Genomic DNA, 13113 nt, shown 5'->3' with positions numbered 1-13113 from the left:
TTTACATCATTTCTTTGTACATTTCAGCGGCACAGTCTAGGTGGTCGTGTTGTGTGAGGCGGCCAAAGTTGTGTGTGCCAATGCTGCCGAAACCACAGCTTAACGAATGTGATAAGAAGCAATCGATCGATTTTCGCTCCGATACATAGATACATATGTACAAGTATGTATATGAGCGGAACGGCACTACGAATGCGATAACAATGGTAAACGTAAATTAGTCTAGCAGTGGTAGTAACTTGTCGCACATCGCCTAAAAGCAGACTACGGTGGAAATGCTAAGTCTCTCGCTCTCAGCAATTCGWCYAGTGCTGCGGTGAAAGCCGACGAGYACAATGAGTGAAGAATTATATTGAGCGAAAATTGGCGTACGTGTAAATGCGAGAGCGCCRTTAGGCATGTATTTGTCTAAGGTGTGTTAATCTCGGCGAAAAAGCTACAACCGACTGCTCTGCTGCGTCTTTGCTGGCGTACGATTTTTGAACATTTTCATTATTAAACAGGAATGAAAAAATTAAAAAATAGAAAAAACAAACCTGAAATTATTTCACATTTTAAAAATGCATCTTWCTAGTCCAGTAACTTAAACTGCTGTGCTTTGAAATGCCTACAACGCTACCACCCGTGCGCGTCTGCCCACCCACTAATTGCGCCGCAATACTATCCGCCAAAGCACTGTGATCTGCAAAAGACCAATTGTATTCGACACATCCATTTRGGCCAGACACCGATATTAGCAATAATTACGTACGATTACTATTTTCACTACTTACTCTTTTCAGTTTGTATCCTCACACAGGCGGCTAATCCGAATTATTGATTTTTGCGTTTTAATCCACTGGGAGTAGAGCGTGTGTATCAAAAACTTATTCGTTTGTATATTTGTATTATGTTTTCACAGTAMAATTTTTGTATTGCACAAAGCACACTTTTTAAAATTTTGAAAAACTTTCGCCAAAAAGAAATTGTTTGCATGTATGTATGTATTTGATTTCCTTTTGCATACAATAGAGAATTTTTTCTTCTATATCCTTAGGGTACTACCACTAATACATATTCGTTGTACACATATACACAATACACTTTACGCGTTGGCTTACGCACACATGCACGCGCTGGTGCTGAACTGAAGTTTTCCTTCCGTCGTATACTAGGTACACACACAAAAAATGGCAACTTGGCTATAAGCGAATTTTCATGACTTGATTCGCTTGGAATCTAAATTTTCAACTCAATTTTTKCGCTTTCAAACACTTTTTTATGAACTTTTGCACAATTATTTCACTTATACACTTAGAATACTTGCTACTATTTACATTTTTAATTTAATATATAGGGTTAAAATGCTTCCAATTCAGCTCTTGCCAATGCACCTCACACCTCACACTCCCACTATTTGCTACAATTTTTTTTGTTGGTTACACTACCGTGCGCTTTGCCGTCTGTATTTCCGGAATCGTCCTGTCACGAGCAACGCAATCGACACAATGAAGCGTATGAGCAGGCTGCTAGCCGAGCGAGGCCATCTGAGCGCGTTATTGCTGCATACGCGTGGAAAATCCTGCGCTCACCAACAGCGAGTCGTGCTCGCAGCACAGCACCACCACCAGCGCTGTGGTAAAGTTGGCATTTTCACCAACAACCAGCATACGAACCAGAACACAACATATGCTCGTTCGTTCTTTACTGTGTTTGCGTGCCTGTGCATGTGGTGATAGCAAAATAGTAGCGGTACTGCTAACGGTGCTTCACCGCGCAGAGAGCGCTTGATAAACAAAACAAACGCTCGCGCTTATTTCCACATGCTCCCGGAGTCGCGCACACATTTTGAGTATACTCTCCTCCATTTAGCAAGCACACTCCCCCAACTTCATACAATGCTTKGCGGTTAATCGTAGAAAAATAGTAATACTCACACGTTCGCAAAAAAGTGCTAAACAGCGCTATAAAACGCTTGAAGAACATGTGTAGAAATTTGTGTCTCTCAAACCTCTTTCTGGTTTTCTATGGTACAACAGTGTGCTCTTATGACGCTACCAGCACCGGTACATGGCACTTGGCTTCAGCATGCCTTGTATGTGCATATATTTACTATAAATACATATATTAAAGTACTTACATATTATGTATACGTCAATAAATTGGCATTTTCATTTGACAGGAGTGAGTAATATTCTGTACGGCAACTAACCATCCAGACTATATCCTGTGATGGATGACAACCGCAGACGGAATTGTCGTTTTATGTTGCCATGATGGTAGTCGATTACGTATATAAAGAGTATGAGTAAACCAGTTGGGTGAAATATTATTTTAGAATGTTGTTTTTTTTTTTTTTTTTTTTTTTGAATGAAAACAAATTCATGATTATGTCGACTATTTTTCTAATTTTTAATAATATATTTTGGGAACTTTATAGACATACTTTAGTCTGTGAGCAGCATTTCATTGCCATGAAGTCTATGCTTTTGCCRCAATTTCGCAGCAATATAATGTCAAGTGTTGGTTTTCGTCTGGTCAGTTGTACATGATTTACCAATATGAAGCTGTACGAAGCTATACCAAAAGATTGTCATTGAATTTGCACATAACTGTCAGAACATATATTCATTTTGACAGCTATACCTCTAAAACCACTCTTTATTTGCGTTTCAAAATAGATGGAGATGTAGCTATTAATACTCCATAAAGGGATATGTGTAAAAAATATATGGCTAGGACATGCCCTTGGATATGTTTTTCTAATCAGAAGGCTCATTGCAGCTTGCTTAAACCAATTTTTGACAAAACCAAGAGAAAGGCCTATATTTTCACGAAACCTTCTGCAATAAATGTGGGATCTCTACATCCTCGGTTATTTTGTTTTCAACATATCCTTCGTGGATGGCATATACAAACKTCCAATGATCTGTCATATCATATCTGTCCATTTTAATATACGTATGTTACAATTTTCCTCCATTTACGATCAGATGTGAGTATACTCAAGATCTTAACTTGGTGCCAAACGAAACGTCTGACAGGAAATGCCAATTGGAAGGTTCTATTAGAGGGACGAAAGAATTATTTCTCAGATGCACACCCGACAACTCCTCACAGATATAATAATATATAGAATAAATTTATTTTGAAATTCTGAAATTCTTCAAGCTTTAAGGCATTTATGTTAACGATTTTGAATATTTCAAATAATGACAAACTTATAAAGAGTGTGTGTACGTGTTTATGTTATATTATGTGCACACACATATACATACATATAAAAGACGCAGATATCTATATGTATACTATGTATGTATTATTGAGAATAAGCTACTCGTACAAACAGCTCATTAGATTTTCTCATAAAACGTTATCATGGAATTGTACATAGAGTACACATGCACTTAGCGATGAAGATTAAAACTTTATTTACCGTTATACTTTCACTCACTTCAGTTTACTACCCCCGTTATTTCATGACATACCACTGTCCCATACATTGCGCTCTCAATAATTCGTTAACAGCGAACTGAGAATTGAGTGAAACTGTTGAGCTGTTACTTAAGCAGCGAATATTCTATATTAAAATTAGCAAACTTCAAAAACACACTCTCACACAAATGTATGCATGTACGAATATTGTATGCACTGCTTTGAGGGGTAGCCCACTATCAAGGTTTTCTTTCTAACTTCTTTATTCACTTTCCACCAAAAGTGGCTGCACAATCTTTATTTGAGATTAAGTAAATGCACCTACAACAGACGATTGCGCGAAATTCCGCTTCCGCTTAACACAACGTACCGCTCGTAACGACAGCTTAGACGAATCTAAATTGGAGTTGCAAATAGGAAATGAAGAATAAACAGTTGGTCTAGTTGCACGAAGCTAAAGGTGAATTTCTGTTTYGGTGAGAGTTAAGCGAGATAATGCCAGAAGAATGGCAAGGTGTGGTAGGACGAAATGAAGGATGTTACTGAGAGCGTTGGAAATCSCACACGGAAAAGGAAACGAATGACATTTGGGGCAATCACTTAGAAATCCGGCAGAAATTCAAAGTTATGCTCACAAGTGAAACGACTCTACTAAAATTTGATGGTTAATAACGGATTACTTAGTTGGTTGAAATAAAAATTTTTGTGTAAATAAAATAAAATGCTTTAGAATATYATTAATGTCAAAATTTTTGCAAAAATGTAATCTTGGTGGCTCGCTTTCTTCTATTTTTAAACTTTTCTCGAGTCAATAGAGGAATTTATATAATAGGTTGTCTAAAAAGTCTTGCGGTATTTTTATTGAATTTTTTTTTTTTCAATTTTCAATTGTTCATACAATTTTTTTTGATGACTCATGCCCAGCTCTTGACCGATGCTACGGCTGATACTATGCCGGTCTCTTTTGATCAATTCAGCGATTTTATCGCAATTTTCAACGACAGGCCTTCCGGAGCGTGGCGCACCTTCGACCACTTCTACACCAGAAGGAAAACGTCGAAACCATCGTTGTGCGGTGGAAATAGAAACTGTATCGGATCCATAAACTGCACAAATTTTATTGGGGGCTTGAGGTGCATTTTTGCCTTTATGACGAACGACTGAAAAGAAACGACAACCAATCAAACACCTGTTAGCGCGTGAAATGAGCTTTCCAAAAAGGTAAGTATGAAACGATGAGACGAATAAAACTAGAACCATGCGCTCTCAGCGCCAACTAGCGAAAATACCGCAGGACTTTTTTGAGAACTTACTATTTGTACTTGTATCATTTTTCGCCACATGTTGTGCAAGCATTTAAGAAATTTTTGGAAATATTCGATGGAATTATCTACACTAAACATTAAACACATATATAATTCGGATTGAAGTAAAGTTTTATGGTAAGAAAGCCGAACTCAACCGGCACTAGATCAAATCATCACCTGTAGGCTGGCTAAATTTAGCTTTATAATTATTCTTACTGGYTAAGGAGAAACAAATGCAATAATTTGTTTAAGATATAGAATTCCCAAACATATAATTTTGTCAGTTCAGGCGTACGGGTATGAATCCCTAAAAAAATTCTGTTCTGAAACATTTTTGCATCATTGATCAGATTGACTAACTCAGTCGTGAAAATTTCCTAGAGTCTGGTTGATTTTAACTTTAATTTGATACCTTCATTGGCTATTGACTTATTTGTTGCAAAGTGAAAGGAGCTAACCGTATATAAAATGGTATTATATGTTGGGGAACACACGTGGTTGTAGTCCGATYGCTGATATTTTGAAAATCTATTGTAATGATTTCGAGAAGCAATTATGTACCAAATTTAAATCAAATGGGTCTTATAGTTGCTGCCAAATAGATTTTTACCGAAAAGTAGTTGTCGACATGTTCATTTTTGCATTTTACACCAATTCATCTTTTTTCAAACTTTATCACGATGATAGAAATAAATGTTGCTTTTATAGCCTGAGTGGTTTATGAGATCATATCTAATGTATATATGGTCTACTAGAAGGCCGACGAACCCGATTTACATATTTGTTGAACCAAAACTGACCCATTTCTCGGAGTTCGTCTACATATAGAAYTACATACATTTTCTACGGTGAACGTGTTACGAGAGTATAGGGCAAAAGAACGTGCTAGGTAAGACAGCAAATTGCGACTATCAATCAAAGCGTCTTTCGTTAACTACTAGATTACCATTATTGTTTCACACAAGCAAACAAATATTTATTATTGATATTACTAAGTACAACTAAATATAGCGYCCATTTGGCACACATTTTTCCAAATGAAAGTTTTTCCACAATAAATTYTACATTTAATTTAGTACATACATATGTATGTATGTATATATAAATATATTGAAAAACTTTTTGGTAAAACATTTTTAGCAACGGAGCATGAGAATTACAAAGTAACTTCTAACAATACTTATCATTTAGACCCTTACGAACCGAATATGCAGTGTACTAGGTATGTACATATGTAAATACAATTGTATCCATGGGTTTTTCCCATGTTCAAATGAGTTTTTATGAAATAATAATTTTCACTCACACTTTCTTAAAATTGCTTGTTCCAGAGTCAAACAAATATACATGAAATAAAGAGTGCACATATTTTTTTAGATGCACATTTATGTATATGTACATAATAAATAATATATATGTATCTATACATACAAATGTAAATATACACTGTTGCGCCATTCGCATTTCCAATAAATTTGTTCACAAGCGAAAGCAATGTACATTTTAATAATCATTCTCGAAGTACTTAGTGTTTTGCCTCAATAGAACTTCCACGTATTTGTATGTATGTGTGTAAGTACTTTTGGCATTCGATATACTCATGCAAATGAATGATATTTTTTCACAGCACTTCACATTCTTCTTGATGTATATTCCATGAAAATTTTACTTGTTTTTCAAATCCTGTCTGCAGGACACAGTTGTTTAGTACTTSAGGGCGCGCACACTTCATTTCGGCAACCTTTCATAAAAAACTGAAATAACCTAAACGACATTAAAGTGGGCATGTATATATAGTATACCTATTATACAACAGCAATAGCAACAATAACAACATGTCTTTTGAACACATTGCACACATATGCTACGTAACGAAATTTGTCATTTCTATGTAAAGTGCATGAGCATTAGGTTGAGCGAACYAACTTATGGTTTTAAATTAACCTACAGCCAGAGAAAAAAACTATGGCTGCATTGTGTGCCACAAATTTGATATTAGTTTTTTCTTTTGGCCCACCCTAATATACATACATACTTATATATGTACATACATATATGCATTTATGTGGGTGGCTTCCATTGTTCATTACTCTTAAGTTAGAATAAGTACACAYACTAATGCGTCAAAATGACATTTTAAATGTTTTTTGTTGTTGTTGACGGTGGAGTTATTTGTGTGCGACGTTAATGAAGGGCAAATGATTGGTACTCRAATTGAAGTATTTACGAAAGTGTTATACATTAATGAATGCATTGCTTCACACTTGCGAGAAAAGGGTAAAGGTCTTGTAAAGCTAATAAACATATTAACTTTCAGCCATTGARCAAACACTTACAATTTTGGTAATAATTGAGAGTGGCCACATATATGTTTTATTTTTGCTTAACTTAATTAAGTTTTTTGTTTGTGGTTTTTGAAGTGATGCAATCGCATTTTTGACAGCATTTTTGTACTAGAGAACTATTTTTTTTTCAAGCTTTCAACGAACGTATTAATATAGATCTATAACTAGGATTCTTTTTCTCTTTGAAGAATTATTCTGACAGAGATTTTCTAGGAAGAGAGTATATGGTTAAAATAATATTATTTTAGACTTTCTCTACAACTATAAATCAAGGAAAATGTTTAGTACAGAATTGAAGCTGAAAATAATAATTGGCCGGAAGAACTGCATAAATATATTTGATGAAGTTTGACATTTACTGTGTTGTGTTTTTGTTTATGCCTATGAATACCGTTAGTGCTCGAACTGTAATAGACCGTCGCCGATAAATACAAATATAGTGTAGAGAACGTACTTACTGTACTACTGTCATATACATTTTTCCCAAAGTAATTTCATTTTACATGCTGTGTAGYACACGCATACGACGAAATGTTGCCACAATCCTCCATAGGCCACAGCAGTTCAATTCGATTTTCAGCAGAATATTGACCTTTTGTTTACGACGTGCCACATAACATCGAAACCACGGTCATATCAACAAGCTGACCAAACGCCCCCATAAAAGTCACTTGCACGCAGACGTGTTTACAAACACATTTTATAGTATACGCTACATAGCAGGCAATATGCAACGCTGGTGGTGTGTAATTATGCTTCATGAGCACATTAATTTAATGATCATCATTTTATAGATATTTATCTTTGGCGACTATGCGATGTGATGTACTATGAAGAATATACATACATATGTATGTTCATATGWATATACATATATGGTATGTATTTACTTGATTGTAAACAATTATGTATAATTTTAAGAATACATAAGAGCCGGTTATGCGTGAGAATGTGCTATCAGCAAAGTGCSTTTCAATAGTTAATCATATAAATTTACTTCTTTCTCGTGTTAAAATTGAATATCGACRCTTATTAACTTCAACAAAAGAATATTTTTATACTAAAACTATTATTATATTTCGTGTTCTTTATGAACACAAGTATAGATCGGTTCCTCTTTATGGGTGCGCATTTTCGAATTTATGCTCAGATCGGCTTTGAGCATATATTCCTAAGGAAGTTCTCACAACACAATAATATACTACGAAACATTGCAGCTGAATGCTAACTGGGTCTTATTATACTCTGAACAGGATATAGATATGTGTTAAGTTGGCCACGAAACTTGCATACAATATCAGTTCGCAGTCTGTATATAYGCGAACCAGKCCCTCAGGGTTTGAKKTGTCGATGAACGTAGACATWCGTAAATACTTCTMTTAGGAAAATTCWATTGAAATTAAASTAGTATTGATCTGATTCAACCCAATTTTGACATAGGCGTCTACTACAATTAGGAAAAGATTCTATCCAAATTTTTATAATATAAATGAGAAGCAGGTGTTTTTGTAGACCGATTCCGCTTGTTTTCGCTCTGCAACATAGGGGCGTAAGCGGACCATCATACAGCAAATTAGGTCCATACCGGTCGAGTAGGACCTAAGATATGTCTTTTCACCGAAATGTGGCCCACGTCTTTCGGCCAGTTTTGACCTGTCTCTATCGTATTTACGAAAAAATCGTACAGACCTTTTTTGTAGAGCATTCAAATTCCTACAAAATCTAACGAACAGTATATTTTTTCAAGTTGTTGGAAGCGAGAAATAAATTTTTCTATATGATAATAAGAAAAAATAGAAAATTGTAATTAGGAGGACCTTCCCGTTACAATTAAGAACTCATTCTTGGAGAGGCTTCCTTAGAGGTATCTAGGAACCTATTTTTCAGAGTGACAAACGAAAAAAAAAATTTTTTTTTTTTTGAATCACCCTAATATACATACATTACATAAGTAAATTTTTTCTGAAAACACAAGCGGAAGACGCTACTAAATGATTCAAAGCTGCTTTTTATCAATCTTTAATATAACGGGTGTTAGGTACTTTTTTCAAAAGATTTTTTTTGACAGATCACGCTTGCCAAACTCTACTGAACAAAAAGCAAAAAAAAAAAAAACATTAGAGCTTGAACCGATCATGTGTTTTTTGTTCAGTAGAGTTTGGCATTCTACCATGGAAAGAAGCCGGAACAACGTTTACAAATAGCGCAACTTTCTTGTTTCGCGCGCTTCGATCAACTTACGGTCAACATAATCGACACAACATACAACGACGACTTGCCGCGTCAAGATCTTAAATTGAAAGCGTTTACACCGTAGAAGATATTCAAGAGCCCATTTTATTCAGTGAAAACAGCGGTGCGGTGCGGTTTGTGGGCCGGTGGAATCATCGGTTCAGCGAGTGCTGTCGGTGAGAACATAATCGTATATGGTGACCGTTACGCGTCATGATAAACGACTATTTGWTGCCTGAAATWGAAGYTTGTGATCTCGGCGACATTTGGTTTCAAYAAGACGCCRCCACTTCASACACATCGCATCCAGCAATGGATTTAATGAAAGAACACGTCGGTGAGCAGATAATTTCASGTTTTAGGTCGRCCGATTGGCMACCGAGCTTGTGCGATATCACACCGTTAGACTTTTTCCTGTGGAGATATGTAAAGTCTAAAGTCTATGGGGWTAATCCCGCTTCAATTCAGGCCTTGGCASAAAATATCGCTAAAATCGATGTAATAATTTGACAATTTAACCTGGCGAATGGGTTTCATATGCTACAATTTCAATTACTCAGTTTCGCATGCATTTCGACATATTCGATGGCGTCCGGACGTAGTTCCTCSTTGCTTGTTGCTTGTTGTGCTTAAAATTCGCGAGCTCCATCTTTGCTTACTGAAGAGCTGCTTGCTTCGAGCCAACAATGATAAGCAAATTTGTAATTAATGTAGTTTAATTGAAGATTCTCCTGTAGCGATAAAACTTTTGTTATTGTAACATTACCAAAGCCGATTTCCCGAAATAGCAAATGAGACAATAACAACAGACGCTCATTGCACTTGCTTCTCAAAACTTAAGACGCTTTACATGTATTATCACTATAAATGGTTATATGTATGTATGTGCGTTGGGTATTTATGTGTGCCGGTTTGTATGAATCTTCAATGAAAATGCTCTTCATTGTTTTGCCATTTCGTCTGCATAGTGTTGCGTTGCTTTTCGCATAGCGTCGTAAGCTAATGATATTTCCAGCCAACTTTATGCTGCTAAAATCTCACGAAAAGTTGAAAATTTCCAAATTGGTGCTCACTGAATCACTRATTTATGTTTTTTTGCGGTATTTTCCTTCCTTATTGTTCGTGTTGCATAAAAAATAATGGTACATTTCGTACCTCCAAGATTTGAACAATTTTATACTCAGCTAATCAAACATTTTACTCTCTGTCTCTTTATTTGGTAAATATATCCTTCGATCTAACTGATTTTTTTGAAAATTTAAACGCAATAACGAAAATAATTCTATTAGGTGTATTGCAGCCTTGGAAGGTACTCATCAGCTTAAGATATATCAATAATAATTCCGATATGATTCCAGTCACAAGCAGGGGAATTAGTTTATATCGGCGGGCTATAGTAGAGTTCAATGCCGACGATATTTTTTAGTTGAAAGTTGCCGTATTTTAGAAACTATGTTTGTGAAAAATTGTGTTTTGATAGCTTGCTTAATATATTTCAAAGTGAAAGAATCTATTAAAGAAAGTGAAAGTGAATAGTTTCACATGGAACACTTTCACTTTCTTCTTTGGATTATAGGATTATATATTAGGAAGATAAAAAAAATCTATCTCCTTATTATATCCTTCTTCTCTCTTTGAGGCTTAGTGAATTTACCGTGTTTTTGAACAAAGTGAGGTGTTCAAGCAGAAGCCGACATAGAAATAGTAAATTAGTATTCTAGGGACCACCGTTAATATCGTTATATAAATGAAATATCCTTCTCGAACGCACCTGACAAAACACCAAAAAAAAAAAAAACGCCAAAACAATTCAACAGGATTGGCAGCCTTTACCGTTAAAAATGTGCAGGCCCACAACCATGCAACAATAGAAGGAACATTTACAACATTGATAACAATAACAAGCAGCACAGCAACTGCCAGCTAACAAAGTTGAAGAAATTGAACTTTGAAAGTAGCCGAAGCGTAGCACCTGCTGCGATGAAAGAGAGATAACAGCAGAGCGAGTAGTGGTGGGCGAGATTTGGCGAGCAACTTCGTATGTTCACATTGCGACCAATGCGCACAATAGACACACACCACAAGCACTGAAACTTTTAATAGTTTCTTGCCGCCAACAGTTTGCACTTCACTTTTGGATAGTGCTTTCGCCTTCACATTGTAGCAYGCAGTGCAGATAAAACGAAATATATATGTATATGTGTGTGGCCTTACTAGAGTAGCAATAACGGTTTCCTTGCTATTTGTCTTCTGAATAAGTTTCAAGGCTTTGGGCTGAGGTAAACAAACCGCTTATATTGGATTTTTGGCATTTCGGCTGACACTTTTGCTAGAATTTCGAACTTTAACTTATCTGATAACGCATGTTACATACATATGAATATGCGTAATCGTTTATACCGACATATATATATATACAGATGTTACTTATGTGCAACTTATTGCATTATTAAGTAGTAAAGTGAAAGCGGAAATTGCTTTATGCAAGTTTTCAAGTGAGTTGCGACCATCTTCTCGCATCCGTTAGGCGYTCTCACACACTTGCAGAAAGTATTTATGCATATGTACAWATGTATGTATACTTTTTCAGACTTTATACTAAATAAACTTTGCAATTTTGTAAATGCAAACATTTTTACAGTTTCACTTGTTTGGCAAATTGCTTACGCAAACACGAAATACGCCTTCATTGTGTACAGACATTGAGTACTGTCAGCTGTGGCAGGGCTATGCTTCTCMTTGAGCACTTGGTCCACGGTGCAGCATTTGCCGGTAGTCAAAGTTTGAAACAATCAACACCAGTGGGATTAAGCTCTCAAGTCTATTATGTAGTTTTTTGGATTAAAATAAAGAAGATTAGCAACAGTTTGGAAAGTTTAACAAACAGCGCCTCAAGTGCTTTTYAGGTCAATAATGCATTTAAGAGCTTATATTTCAATCGAAAGTTTGATTTGGGTAAACAAAAATTTTTTCACTGTAGGAATACGCATATATATTGTGGATATGAAACAGAGTATGTTAAGGAAAGGTTGAAAACATTTGTACATGCAATATGAATGTGGAATATAAAAAACTGATATGAATAGTTTATAATTTGATATACACTTTCCAGTAAAGAGGCTCATCATTTGTCAAATTATAATACTCTTAAGTGCTTATGGATTTAAATATGTACCTGTAGGATAATCGTTTAAGTTAATTTTTAACATAATAAAAAATTGCATTCATCTTAATCATGTTAAACTAACTGTTAAGAAATAAAGCGAAAACGCTTTACTCATCGATGCTAAACTGTTGAGTCTTTCTTGACTTGTTCAATATTTCCCTTAGCTCCGATATAACAAATATTAGGATTTTGAAACATCTTGATCCATAAACTTCTATAATAATGCCAAAAATAGATTAAACCAAATACCTATAGAAAAGATGTTCGAACATATATAGTATAAATGATCCCTACGTTAAGCTGAGTCGATTTAGCTATGTCCGCCTGTCTCAAGCTGCTCGTTTGTCGGAACTGCCGATCACCACTATAATATTAGGTTGTCAAAAAAGTCATGCGGTATTTTTATTGAATTTTCAATTGTTCATAAAATTTTTTTTATGACTCATGCCCCGATGCTACTGCTGCTACTATGCCGGTCTCTTTTGACCAATTCAGCGATTTTATCGCAATTTTCCACGACAGCCCTTCCGGAGCGTGGCGCATCTTGGATCACTTCTATATCAGAACGAAAACGTTGAAACCATCGTTGTGCGGTGGAAATGGAAACTGTATCGGGTCCATAAACTGCACAAATTTTATTGGCGGCTTG

General features: G+C 35.6%; 1 protein-coding gene across 5 annotated transcripts in view; it reads right to left on the bottom strand.

The window, feature by feature from the left end:
- The window catches only part of LOC108968374 (neural-cadherin), a 262770-nt gene extending 261301 nt beyond the window's left edge, over positions 1-1469 (bottom strand). For all 5 annotated transcript variants that reach the window (XM_018932366.1, XM_018932368.1, XM_018932369.1 and 2 more), the window contains exon 1: positions 774-1469. The gene's annotated coding sequence lies outside the window, so the exon portion shown is untranslated. The remainder of the gene's footprint in view (positions 1-773) is intronic.
- Between the last annotated feature and the right edge of the window lie 11644 nt (positions 1470-13113).

Source organism: Bactrocera latifrons, unplaced genomic scaffold (genome assembly GCF_001853355.1).
Source record: "Bactrocera latifrons isolate USDA-ARS-PBARC rearing strain unplaced genomic scaffold, ASM185335v1 scaffold_211, whole genome shotgun sequence".
Classification (NCBI taxonomy): Eukaryota; Metazoa; Arthropoda; class Insecta; order Diptera; family Tephritidae; genus Bactrocera; species Bactrocera latifrons.
Note: the sequence above shows the minus strand (reverse complement) of the source record. Positions and strands in the feature narration are given on the sequence as shown.